The sequence below is a fragment of the Felis catus genome, chromosome A1, assembly GCF_018350175.1.
Source record: "Felis catus isolate Fca126 chromosome A1, F.catus_Fca126_mat1.0, whole genome shotgun sequence".
In the NCBI taxonomy this organism is placed as follows: domain Eukaryota; kingdom Metazoa; phylum Chordata; class Mammalia; order Carnivora; family Felidae; genus Felis; species Felis catus.
In genome coordinates this window covers 32,518,151-32,532,767 of record NC_058368.1, presented here as the reverse complement: position 1 = coordinate 32,532,767, position 14,617 = coordinate 32,518,151, and positions in this window count along the sequence as shown.

The following is a 14,617-nucleotide window of genomic DNA, read 5'->3' as shown; positions in this document are numbered from 1 at the left end:
TATATGATTAAGTATCACCTTTCAATTACTTTGGATTGCGAAAGCTGTATTTCAGTCACTGTTTATCTATGGTAAAATATATCCCTCTTTTAAGGAGTATATTATGAAATATTTTTGTCCTAGATTTAAAAAAAACCCAAATAATCCAGAAAGGGAAAAATGTGCCAAGTGATGACAAATAGAGGATTTGTACTTATTTAATTGTAGAACTATTTTCCAAAACCTGAACATAAGGCAAAAAAGGAAACAGCAGTATTCTATTTAGTGACTTTGCACTGAACCATATTTATAGTCATCTTTACCAAGATTAATGTAAATAAAATCTCTGGAATTATTTTTCAAGTAAGAGAGTTGTTGGAAGACAGTGAACATTCTGCAGAAGGATATTCTATTGCAGTCACTGGGCTGGGTTATAGTAAAAAAAGAATATTTAAACTCAAAATAAAGAAAGATATTATCTAGCATACTCCCCAAGTATTCCTGTGAAAATTGACAGAAGAATTGCATCTCTAAACCAATGTCAAGAAAATCATTCATGTGTAATTTCATTTTCAGCAGATATACTCTCGGCAGTCAGAAGGAAATATACAATTACAAGTAAGAAGATATCTGTGGACAGATATTTGCAAATAATGTTAGTATTAAAACAAACCAATATATGGAAAATTGGATGTTTAAAAAAAACATCACACCACCAAAATGTCATTTAAAGATAACCAAGGTGTATAAACCTACCCGACAGTTAATAAAGTTAATCTGTTCTCAATTACATCCATGCCATCAGGGTATGGATCTCTAATCCTTTATATCACATCATCATTAGTATAATTAAGATATGCTAATAATGGACTTAGTATTATGAATGTTTTAAAGGCATTAATTTTTATTATCAGCAAACTAGATCTTTTTGATATCAGTGGATAGAAATCAAGAATTATTTTCATGGAGAACATAGTTCACAGAACTGAAATAAGGCAAATGGTAAGTATATAAAGTGTTGAGTATTTGAATTACACAATAAAAGATTCTTATAAACCCATATTCCCTTTGAGCAAAGGGACTGGCTTCACTAATTGTGTAGTAAGTCAACTCTCATAAAATTGCCAAACAGAAAATCTATATGAAAATGGCAATGGAGTGCCAAAGATGTGAGCATTTAAAATGCCCCTGTCTAGAATCCCAGGCAAATTCATATTTCAACACATGGACAAATAAAGCAGTGTGATCAATATTATATTGAAGCCTCTAAATACAATCCCTAAAACCTATAATCAAGTGCTAATAGCTACACTGTAGTCAATGTACTCTGGAGCAGTATTTCTCAGAATGAAGGCCTGATGGTTTATCAAGGTTTGTAAAAAGAGATTGTATAGGTAAGATGCAGGAGAGATTTATCTTGTCTTTCAGAGATGAGAGATTACAGAATCAAGCCCTTAGAATTATAATGACTCTGTGTGTGTGTGTGTGTGTGTGTGTGTGTGTGTGTGTGTGTGTGTGATTTTTCATAGAGGAATGTTGGTCTCCTCTATCTCCTGGGATACATATCAATGTAGTCTTATTATGTCATCTTTCACTGTGTTTTAATTGTATGGTGTTATATCATTATTTTAACATCTTCATTGAAGTTGGAGTTGGAGAGCTTAGTGATGCCCCATGTACACTAAACTGTGAAAATGCAGAGGTGGTGTAGGTGAGAATCATGAACTCATGGGGCATTGATGACCTAGGAGAAGTGTCTGAGGATTAGCTTCTTACATGGAAAAAAAAAGCAAAATAGCATATATGGTAGTTAATTTTAGACTAACCTCTTTGGTTATGTTTATTCAGATACCAGCTTGTTTTCCTTTTTGTCTTGTTACTCAGTTTCCAAATATCAGACGTTTTTCCCAAGTATTTTAATTGTCATGGTTGTAATTTACACCATAGACTTCTGGGATTGAAAGCAAACTACTCATTCACTGTAGCCATTTACCACAGGGTACAACGTGTTTCCTTTCCAAACGTTTCGATTTTTTAAAGCCATGCCAGCATGGCATTTAGCAACTCTGCTTCCTGTATGCCTAGCACTGTTTCAGTTTTCTTTGATTTATTATATCTGAATTCCCCACTAACCTGATGAATCAGAAATAATTCTATGCTAGAAAATCTGCTAAAACGAGATAAATTATCTTTATTTTATCCCCATATCTATACCCATATTACACATGAAAAAAATGGAAACACAGATATTTTCTTAAATACACACTAGTAAGTGGCAGAGCCAGAATTTAAGCCCAGGCTTCCTGACTTTAAAATGTACGTGTCAGTTAATATGCATGTTCATCCAGGCATTCATAAAGGACAATTAACCATTTGGAGCAGAGAAGGATGGGTGGACAGCAGAGTTAAAGCTTTTTGCTTCCTCCTCAAATAAAGGACATGTTGGATGTTGGTGTTCTTCCTTCTTCCTTCTTCATTCTTAATTGGTTGAAGGTAACTTGTAGAAAAGTCAAAGGTTAAGATGCCAGAGGAGGAGAGTGACCAGAAGAACCATTACACCCAGATAATGGGAAAAGGATTTAGCAAAAAGTAAGTTTGGGGGATCTTAGCAGAAGAGGCAGAAATCGGATCTCTGTCAGTGATGGGTAAATGAGATGGCGAGAAAGGGAAAATATGGAATTCAGACTATTTAGGGAGGTTTGGATGAAAACGGGGACAGTCTGAATAGCAGCTGGAGCAGAAAGTGAGTCATGGCAATGAGAACTTAGGCTCGCTTTTTAAGTTTGAAAAGGATACAGGAAGAGTTTCATAATGAAGCATTGGGTAACTTGATGATCTCAGAATGAAGTAAGGATACTGCATGGTGTTTATAGATCTTAAATAGGGGTTGAAAAATTATAATCCTAGTATAAATAAATGCTTTCTCATTCATATGGATGCCTAATCAAAGTATCTATCACTTTGAAAGCTTAGACTCTTGTGGAATCATCAGAGACCCTTTGTATGGTATTGTCATTCTCAAATACTTGGTGTTATAGACATCAAACAAATATATTGTTATCACTGTTATGATTACTATTAAAATAGCACATATTATTAAAAATTGGTCCATTGTGATGACAAGACGAGAGAAATGTAGCTTAAATTAAATCTCCGTACAGCTTGCAGCTCACTGATAGACACTTGGAACACGCAGAGCGTGATCTTCCCCAAGGAACTCAAGGCTGCCTTAGTGCCTAAATGTTTTTGTCTTATTAAAGACTAAAAGTAACCTTATCTTAACAGTAGCTAGCCCCGCAGGATTCTGAAAGCCTTGCTTCCAAATTCCTTACAGACCTGTACTATCCCTAAACCTCACTAACTTAAAAATATATGATCAGTCACTCCTCCACAACCCCAATGCAGCTCTTTCTGCCCATGGGTCCTGTCCCCCGTGCTATAACAAAATCACCTCTTTGCACCAAAAACGTCTCAAGAATTCTTTCTTTGCTGTTTGCTCATGAGCCCCACTTCATAATTTCATCAATTGTACCATACAACGTAAATGTATGTAAATAATTTGGTTATTTTGAATGAGGCCTGAATGGCCCTACTTGTTCTGTTGAATGAAGATTATGAATTAAAATGAAATTTCTTTGAGTGTCTGGGGGGCTTAAGAGTCGGTTAAGTGTCTGGCTCTTTTTTTAAGTTTATTTATTTATTTTGAGGGAGAGATAGAGTGTGAACAGGGGAAGGTCAGAGAGAGAGAGGGAGAGAGAGACAATCCCAAGCAGGCTCTGCACTGCCAGCACAGAACCCAGAGTGGGGCTCAAACTCACAAACCGCGAAATCCTGACCTGAGCTGAAATCAAGAGTCAGATGCTTAACCAGTTGAGCCACCCAGGCACCCCAGGCATCTGACTCTTGATTTTGACTGAGATCATGATCTCACAGTTGTGGGATGGAGCCCCATGTTGGGCTTCCTGCTGAGCCTGGATCCTGCTCGGATTCTCTCTCTTCCTCTCTCTGCCTCTCCCCTGCTCACATGTATGCTAAGTCTTTCTCTCTCTCTCTCTCTCTCTCTCTCTCTCTCTCTCAAAATAAATAAATAAAATTAAAGAAAAGAAATTTCCAAGATTCAAACAGCACTAGGGTAATATACAACAACAAACTGAATAGTGATATTGCTAAATAAAAGCTGTACATTCTTGAGCGACTGTCAAAATGAGGACAGTGACAGCAGCAAATATTTTATTATGCATAGGTATGCATACTATGAAATTCTTTTCTTGTTTTTTTTTTTTCCTCTAGTATTTTGGGTAAAGAGTGTTGGTGGGGCTTAACGTTCTGATTTTTAGTTCATGGCTAATCGCACCTTGAGTGGCTGCCTTTAGACCTGGGGAGAGGGATGAACATCCCGAGCTTTGAGAAGACTACAGTGATTGATGGGACAATGTGTCTCTCCTTACTTTGGGACTGTAAGGGCAAATATAAACTACAAATAAAAGGCTTAATTCTCATTGTTGAAAATGATGTTTTTAGAACATTTACCTTAGAAAACTTATAATTGTAAATTCATTCTCTTGTTTCTTTGAAATGAATATAAATCTTGTTAAAATTTTAGTAAGGCTCTTGCCAGCTTTCAGACCTAAGGGTTTCTTTCTCAAGGAATTGAGAACCATCTCCTTGAAATATAAACATCAGAGAAGATAATGTCCATATCTCCAGTTTCTCTGGGGGACTAGGAGTCTAACATTGGTGGACCAAATTGCAAATTGCAAATTTCCAGATTGCATAATTACCTTCTGTCATAAAGATATAAGAAGTTTACTTTCCTTTAGATAAAATCAATTAGCTAACACAGATGTCCAGCCCAATTTTCAAGTGATTTTGGATTAACTACGTGATGAATGATGCTGTTGAGTCCTTTTATTTGAAGACCAGTTCTCAAGTGTTTATCCTGAGAACATGCAAGTAACATGTTGTAAATGTTTGGCTATATACAATGATAAGATTTCTTCCTGCCTTTGCAATCGCTTCGTGGATTGCCTATGATGTGCATCATCATCTGGTTCAATGCATATTCAATGTATAATAAAACTTTGTTTTTCTTCTACCTTTGTCGGGAGGTTTTCTGGGTTCAGAGATTTTGTTTTTAATTATATTTTCCCAATAGGAGATAAGGTGAGATGATATCATTTTGTGTAAAAGATAATTACTTCATGTTAGGTGAAAGTGCAAACTTTTGCTTTGTGACACATTGGAAGAAAGGTTAAAACATTTACTGATTAACAAAATGGGTGGAACCTGAAGTGAAGACATTTGCCTTTCTGTTCTTATGTAGCTTCCCCATACCACAGATTTACCAACCACATTTTGTGGGATCCCCTGCCAACTCTTTTCCTATGAGTTTGGCCAATAGAAAGTATTGCCAGGAGATTGGAGAATAGGAGAGAGGAGAAGCCTAGGGTATTTCTTTCCCTGTTTCTGCAGCTGGCAGGTTCTCTTAAGGACGGCTGCCTCTTCACTGACTCAGCTCCATTGACCTACCCCAGTGCTGGGTCCTGGTACAAAATCCCCTCCCTCGGTTCCTTCAGTTTTTAGGATATGTAGTAGGTTCCAGTTCTTTCTAACTTTGTAATGCCTCAAAAGTTCTTATTTGAATTGGTACTTATTCCATTTTTAAACCTGATTTTCTGAATTAATGTTCTATTGCACTACCTGGTTTGGACTCCCATTAGTTTTTTACATTTAAAATTCTTATGAGGATTTTAAGTACACTAGTGTTTATGGTTTTCCACTTTAGGGGAGACATAAAAATATTCTTCTCATGTTATGAATAAAGTGCCCACTACTGAGATGCCTGGGTGGCTCGGTTGGTTAAGTGGTCAACTCTTGATTTAGGCTCAGGTCATGATCTCACAGTCATGAGATCAAGCCCTGTGTCCAGCTCCCCTCTGAGTGTGGAGCCTGCTCGGGATTCTTTCTCTCCCTCTGCCTGTGCCCTCCTTGTGCCTGCACCTGTTTGTCCTCTGCCTGTGCCAGGCATGAGCCTGCACCTGTTTGCTCTCTCTCTCTCAAAAAGTGAAAATAAAAAAAATTAAAAAGAATAAATCATCCACTATCATATATTCTAAGACTAATTAGTCTCAAATATATACAATCATATGTTAAAAGGGAATCATAATATAATGGAAGTGGCATGCCTCTTGCTTTTTAGCAAGCACAATACCTGAACATTTGCAACCATTTTAAAACTCATATGACACATTTTTAATATAATATTCGCTTATAAAAACTAGGTTGTAATCAGTCTCTTGTTTGGGGCCACCATTTTATTTCGGTCATTTATATAGTTCACAAATAAACATCCTCTGACTATAATACTGCCACTCAAATAATTTCTGGACTAATTTTATCCCTCTGAACATAATGCAGTCACTTAAAGCATTTTGGGAATAATTTTTAGATGTATTGTGCAAACAGCGTTTACAACATGAATTTCTCTTAATATGTAGTAGGGCTTCAATAGGAAAAACTCTCAGAGGGTATTGAAAAGAATTGATAATAATTGCAAATATACTATGGATTTAAATTATTGCATGTGGTTTAGCACAGAAGGCTTCATCTTAATTATATGTAGCAATTCATAAATGACAGGTAGGTGATAGGATTACTCTTTAAATTTCCAAGTGCTGCTCACTATGAAAATGTAGAAATTCTTATTAAAATAATTTTATATTGTGTGGATGCTTGATTTAGATTTCTCTTTGTGTTGTTTTGTTCGTGTTATGCTGATATATTTCCTATATCCCAAACTGTTTTCATGGTCTGCTACACAGTAGGTTTTTACAATAGGGCTTTAATTCACAATCACAGTTCAAGTAATAGCTCAAAAAGCAGCTGAAGTACCATGTTATCACAGAAAAAAATGTGCCAAAAATTAAAAAGCCTATGATTTGACAGAATCAGTTTGATCAGACAGAATCAGTTTTCAATACAAACTGTACATTTACCAGTAATCTGGGTGTTAACGTGCAAGTTAACTACTTTTTTCCTTTGGTTATCTCTTTTTGAGGAACTATAAATGATTTATTATACGGCAAAATACTGTAATAAATGATATTACATAATATTTTATGCTCAGTTACTATGTCACATGTATATTCTCAAATTTCCAAGTACAGAAATTAAAGATGTAAAGGTTAATTGACAATACAGGTAAATAAATATGGTGTTTATTGCCATGTCTATAGAAAGTGGAGAATTAGACCCTAAGTCAGAAAATGAATTCCCTATTATTGCCTGTTTTAGAAAGAAAAAAAAGTGGCACAATTGATGTTCCTTGGATTTGCAGCACCCTGAGTTAAAAGGAATATACCATTTTATATTAGAATATCTTTCATGGATATTTATACTTTAAATGCTTTAAAGCTCATCCTCATGGATTGGAATGGTAGACACAATTATCCCAAGGGACAAATGGACCTATTCTGGTACTTTCATCATCCTAGATATCTGAGAAAAGTCGGAGTTTACTGGATACATGATACTGTATGACAAAGTGATATAATGCCTTTAGGCAGATAGGATGGGGAAAAAAATGACCTCACCGAATTCTCCTGGTGGTAGGTTTTTAACAAATAGCAGGGAAGACAACTTAAATTAATGTAATGAACAAACAGGTGAGCAGCACACTCTAAAAAAATCCTTTAATCTAGTTTCAGAAGAGATGACAATTAAGTAAAAACCTGCAGAGCATGATCGCAATTACACAAACCCCCTGCCTTGCAAACTGTCTGAACTTAATCAGGCATGATTTCTTGCATAATAACAGAAACAAGGAACATGTTAAGTAAGGACATGCAAATCCCAGAGAACAAACTGAAAAGGTGAAAGACATATTCTATATATGTAATGTTCCTATACATATTAATTGTGCAGACAATTCTTATGGGGGGGAACCTGAAAGACAGGAGATTATGACCATATGTACACATACTATGATAGGTTTCTTTCGGAGAATAGCAAATAAATCCTCTATGATATTTTCTAGTAGAGTTTAAAGATAATGAGCTCTGTTCACCAGGACTAATAATCTCTATTCGTTATTTAAGAATTGTGAATAACAGGATTTTACACAATTATTTACAAGGGTACTTATGAAATAAACAGAAGTAAGTACTATGTTTCCTTTTGCCAACTCTCCTAACAAACGCTGAACAGCAGGCCAAGAAATTTCCAATTAAGAAGAAGAACCCTCTTATTAATAAAGGACTGTTATCATCACAGATGCAGGCACATTAAGGATACAAAAAGGCCTCCTAATCTATCCCTCTGCCACATCTGGATGTCCCTTTTACAAAATGGTGCAGTTTATCCCATGTCATTTAAAATCTATAGAACATTTTATCTCCACAATATATTTGGCGTGAATATTAATCCTGTTACTTAAACGGTTTATGCAATGAATTCTACATAGGTAACCTAGGAAATATAAAACTTAAGTAGAAGAGCTATAGAAACATAACATTTAGTATATTATTATCTCATTTTTATAATGTTTATTTTTATTCATTTTAGAATGTAAGAACATAAAAGATGAACAGAAAAAGAATACCAAAAACTTACAACTGTAAAATTAATATTACTGACAATATCAAATATTGACAAGGTTGGAAAGCAATGGGAACTTTCACACTCTACTGGTAGGAAAATATATTGGTAGAACCACATTGGAAAACTGTTTGGGTGTAGGTAGTGAAGTTGAATATAGACATGAGATGTGACACTGGCATCCTACTACTAAACGTATAGCCAAAAGAAATTTACACATACGTGCACCAAGAGATGTATGTAAATATATTCATAACAGTGTTATTTGTAAGAGCCAAAAATTAGAAAAAAATTTTTGATATACTTTTCCAGATCTTCTATCTTTTCACATTTGTGTTCTTAGGTTTTAAGGTATTAAAAATAAGCAACATGTGTTTTATTATTTTGTATACTGCTTTTTAAATTTTAATATTAAATACTAATCATTTTACGTACAAATTAATGTGTTTCAAAAATAATGTTATTCTGTAAATATGCAATAATATATTTGAGTTCAACATTCTGTTACCTATAAATTGCTCGTATGTTTTCTTGTTAAATTAAAACAAAGGCAATGGCTCTTCTATTTAAATGTTATTTGCATTGCTGCTTTTTTCTCTCTAAAGATTAACAAATGTGGAAATATTGCTTATCAATACATGAATACCGATAAGAGTACTGATACACATTGCAAAACTTCTCATAAAGCTTATTTAGAAGTCACATTCCAAACAATAATGTACAAGTGTGTCTATATTAATAAAATGTTGCCATTGTTGATTTAATAGACAGTAATACCTTGGATTGTGAGTAACTTGTTCTGTGAGTGTTCCTCAAGTGAGCAAATATTTCTAATAAATTTCAACTTGATAAACTAGCGACGTTTTGCAATACGAGTAATATGTGATGCCGAATATCACATGATCACAACTGAACCAATGGCTCTTGAAACTCGCTTTGATATACAAGTGCTTTGGATTACAAGTATGTTTCTGGAATAAATTATGCTCACAAACCAAGGTGTTACTATAATTTAATTAATGTTCATTTATTTTTATTCAATAATACAACTTACTAAAAGTGTAAAGCAGTACTAAAATGGAAGTAAAAGCACTAACTCCCATAATCTCTTTTCCTCCTGATAATGATGTAACTATTTAGTGTATCTACAACATATTTTACCTATTTACCAACAAATTGACAGTTTCAGGATTTTTGTGAATACATTGCTGAGTGTTTCATAAATGAATTAACATATTGAAATACATTTTTGAATCTAAAATAGTTATGTATCTATGAAACGTATGTCCTCTAGAATATATATAAATACATGCACATATTTAAATTTTACTTATTTATTTTTAGAGAGAATGTGTGTGCACACAACTGTGTGCACACATGAGCAGGAGAGGGGCAGAGTGGGAGGGAGAGAGAATCCCAAGCGGCTCTGCACCGTCAGCACCGAGCCCAGTGTGGAGCCTGATCTCATGAACTGGGAGATCATGACCTAAGACAAGATCAAAAGTCAGATGCTTAACCAACTGAGCCACCCAGGTACCCTTCTTCTAGAATGTATTGAATAACTACCAAGATGATTTACACAAGTTGCTTTAACACACCAAACCATTTTTTTAATGTTTTTATGTTTATTTATTTTTGAGAGAGAAAGAGAGACAGAGCATGAGTTGGGGAGGGGCAAAGAGCAGGAAGACACAGAATCTGAAGTAGGCTCCACACTCCAAGCTGTCAGCACAGAGCCCGAAGTGGGGTTTGAATGCACAAACCATGGGATCATGACCTGAGCCAAAGTCAGACACTTAACTAAGCTACCCAGGCACCTGATAATAAATATTTCTAAAATAAATAGATGAACATTTAAACATTAACCACTAAGCAACTGAAAAATGAGAAAAAACCCTTAAGATATACTAATTAACAAAAAGCAATGTACAGGGTATATAGCATGCATATAATTTGTTTAAAAAAAAAGAACTTCCAGCTTTAGCTACAATATATAACTGTTTTGGACATTGTCACTCCTATCCTAAAAACAAGGAAAAAAACATTTAACAAATTGAAATTCAGGAACTTTTCTTAGATCCATTAGAGATTTGAAATCACATCCAATGGAAATTTGAGAGACAGACAAGTACAGAGAATCAAAGCTGAGATTAACTTACCTGAAATAAAGCACAGGAGCTAGTAACTGGTAAGAACATTAACCGGTAATTTGGCAAATTGATGGAGACTGAATATAGACTCTCTTGTGAGTTAAAATCTGCTAGGCCCTAGTTTTTGAAGTCTTTTGAACTTTATAAGATTTTGTCTCTATGAACCATACCAGATTTTCATGATGAAGATCTGAAAAATATCCTTTTATGTTTCATGCAGCAGCAGGGAAAAAATCTTGAAATATGCCCAGAATATTCTCCATTACAAAGATCTCCCCTTGAAAGGAAATTTACCAGATACTTATCTGCTATAGAGAAAGAGCACGTATCCAATCCCAGCCCCCTTTAACCTGCTCCTCTGAAGTAGAGAGGAAAAGGCTAAGAAAGACACTCAAAAGTCAGAGCTTAGGAAGTCAGACTCACCAATAACTTAAATTTAATCATACAATTAACAAATACATTCTACTGTCAATCCCTTTCCACCACATTAATAGAAAGAAGTAAAAGGGAATGCTAGAAAAAAAATTAAACTGTAACAGAAATAAAGAATGCCTTAATGGTCTCATAAGACAGTTAGGACCAGGCTGAGAAAAGAATCCGTGGGACTGAAGATAATGTCAATAAAAACTTCTCAAACTGAAATGCAAAACAAAACAAAATGAATGGATGAAAACAACTAACAGATCATCATGAACTGTGGGGTAATTACAAAAGGCATAGCATACTTTGCTAGAAAGATCAGAAGGAAAAGAAGGAAAGGAGGAAAAGAAGTATTTAATTAATAAGAGCAGGAAAATTTCAAAAATTAATGACACATCAAACCACAGAACTCAAAGCTCAGAGAATGCAAAGCAGGATAAATACCCTACATCCAGGTTCATCTTAAGAGACTGCAGGCAGCCAAAGACAAAGGGATAATCTTGCAAACAGCCAGAAAGAGAAAACCATCTTTCCTACTGATGAAGGATAAGAATTACACTGGACTCCTCATCAGAAACAATATAAACAAGGACAAAGTAGAATAAAATACATAAATTGTTAAAGAAAACAACCCAAGAAACATAGAAATCTGTATCCAGCAAAGTTAGCCTTCAATAAAATGAAGGGAGATAAACACTTTCTCAGATAAACAAAAACTGAGAGCATCTATTACAAATAGATGTAAGAGATGTTAAGTATTTCAGAGGGAAGGGAAATAAAATAGATCACAAATGCAGATTACATAAAGAAAGGAAGAAATCAGAGAAGGAATTAATTAAAGTAAAATAAAATCTTTATTTTCCATACTTTTAATTAATCAAATATATAACATTAAATTAATAAGAACCACAATGTATAGAGTGGTCATAGAATATTCATAAATGAAATAAATGATAGCAATGATTGAGAGAATTGGCCTAATCTATTAAGTCTATCTGCAGTAACTGAAGAGATATAGTGTTATTTGCAAGTAGAGTTATATTGGGGTGCCTGGGTGGCTCAGTGGGTTAAGCACCCGACTTTGGCCCAGGTCACGATCTCACGATTTGTGAGTTCAAGCCCCGCGTCCAGCTCTGTGCTGAAAGCTCAGATCCCAGAGCCTGCTTCGGATTCTGTGTCTCCCTCTCTCTCACTGTCCCTCCCCTGCTCATGTGCACACTCTCTCTCTCTCTCTCAAAAATAAATAAACATTAAAAAAATGAAAGTAGAGTTATATTATTTATAAATGTATAGGGAAATATAGAAAATTAAAATAAGTAGTACAACTGATATACTAAGGTATAAAAGTTCATAACATCTTACAAAATGGTTTAAGTGGTTTATTAATTTAAACTGGATTAGTAAGAAAAAAAGGAAAGTAAAAATGAAACAACAAATGTAAAGAAGATAAACAGCTATAAACATACTAGATACTAATTCAACTGTATCAATAGCTACTGTAAATCTAAAAGATCTAAATATACCAACTAATGGACATAGTTTAACTGCATGGATTTTAAAACACCAAACAAAACAGAGACACAACTATGTTGCCTATAAGAAACCCACTTTAATTATAAATACATCGTTTAAAATTAAAGAGGTGGAGAAAGATATATACGATGCTAACACAGCTCAAAGAAAACTGGAGTAGCCATATTTATTTTTGAAAAACCAGTCTTTGGAACTACAATAACATTATCATGACAAAGAACATTGCTTAAAGTTAAAGGAGTCTATTCTCCAAGAAGACATAACAATCCTCAACATACGTGCAACTAACAGTAGAACATCAAAATATGAGAGAATAAAACTGATAAAAGTACAAGGAGAAATCTGCCAAGCCACTATCATAGTTGGATATTTCAACAGCCCTATGTCAGTAATTGGCAGATTCAATTGGCAGAATGTCAGTAAGGATATAGTGGAACTGAATGGAACCGTCTATGAACTGCATCTAATTAACATTTCTAGAATATTTCATTAATCAATAGCAGAATACAAATTCCTCTCAGGTACAATGGAACATTTGCCAAGATAGACCACATTCTTGTCCCAAAACACAGGCTTAACAAATTTAAAAGAATAGAAATCATACATATCATGCTCTTAAACCACAGTGGAATTAACTAGATACCAATAACAGAATGAGCTGAAAAATTTTGAAAATATTTTGAAATTAAACACTACACATCTAAGTACACATGGGTCAAAGTGGAAGTCTCAAGAAAGGTGAAAATGTATTTTAAACTCAATGAAAATAAAAATACAAGTTATCAAAATTTGTGGGAGGTAGTGAAAGTATGCTTAGTGGGAAATTTATAGCATTGAATCCACATGTTAGAAAAAAAAGATGTAAAATCAATCAAGGTTTTTACATTAGGAAACTAGAGAAAGAACAGTACTATAAGCATAAAACAAGCATAAGAAAACAATAATTAAAAGTTAAAAGTGCAATTAAAAATAGGAAGCCAATAGCTAAAATTGCATGAAAAGCTTGTTCTTTAAAAATATTAATAACATGATAAATATCTAGACAGGCTAATCAAGAAAAAAAGGGAAAAGACACATATTACTGACCCCAAAATAAAAGAGAGGTTGTCACTACTGACTCTGTAGACATTTAAAGGATAATAAATAGATAATATTTACAAATCACAAATATGACCACAAATTTAACAAAGTAGATGAATTTAACCAAATCCTAAAAGACCAAAATAGCAAAACTCACAAAAGAAGTAGGTTTTCTGAACATACCTTTATCCAGTAAGAAATTGAATCAACAATTAAATTTGGAAAAATAAAACACCAGTCTTAGATGGTCTCACTAGTGGCTTCTATCAAAGCTTTAAACAAGAAATATCAATTCTCTCCAATCTGTTCCAGAAAACTGAATCCAGAAATTTCCAAAAAATTGCTACCCTTAATACATTCTATCAGGGTAGTATAACTCCAATACAAAAAAAAAAAAAAAAAAAAAAAAAAAAAAAAAACCAGATAAAGCCATTACAGAGAGAAAAACTACAAACCAAAACTAATGGATGCAGATTCAAAATGTATTAAGAATATTTTAGCAAATAAAACCCATCATTACATAAAAAGCATTATTTTGCATCATGGCCATTTGGGATTTATTCCTATGCAAAAGCTTGTCAACATTTAAAAACCAATTGGTGTATTCCATTACATTAACAGGCTAAAGAAGAAAATCAAATGATATAACAACTGATAGAGAAAACATTTGACAAATCTAATACCCATTCATGACAAAAATTCTCAAAAAACTAAGAAGAGAGGTAAATTTTTCAAATTGCTATAAAACATCTACAAAAGCTCTACAGCTAACATATTTTTTAAAGTTTATTTATTTATTTTGAGAGAGAGAGAGAGAGAGAGAGGAATAGAGAGAATCCTGGGCAAGTTCAGCGCTGTCA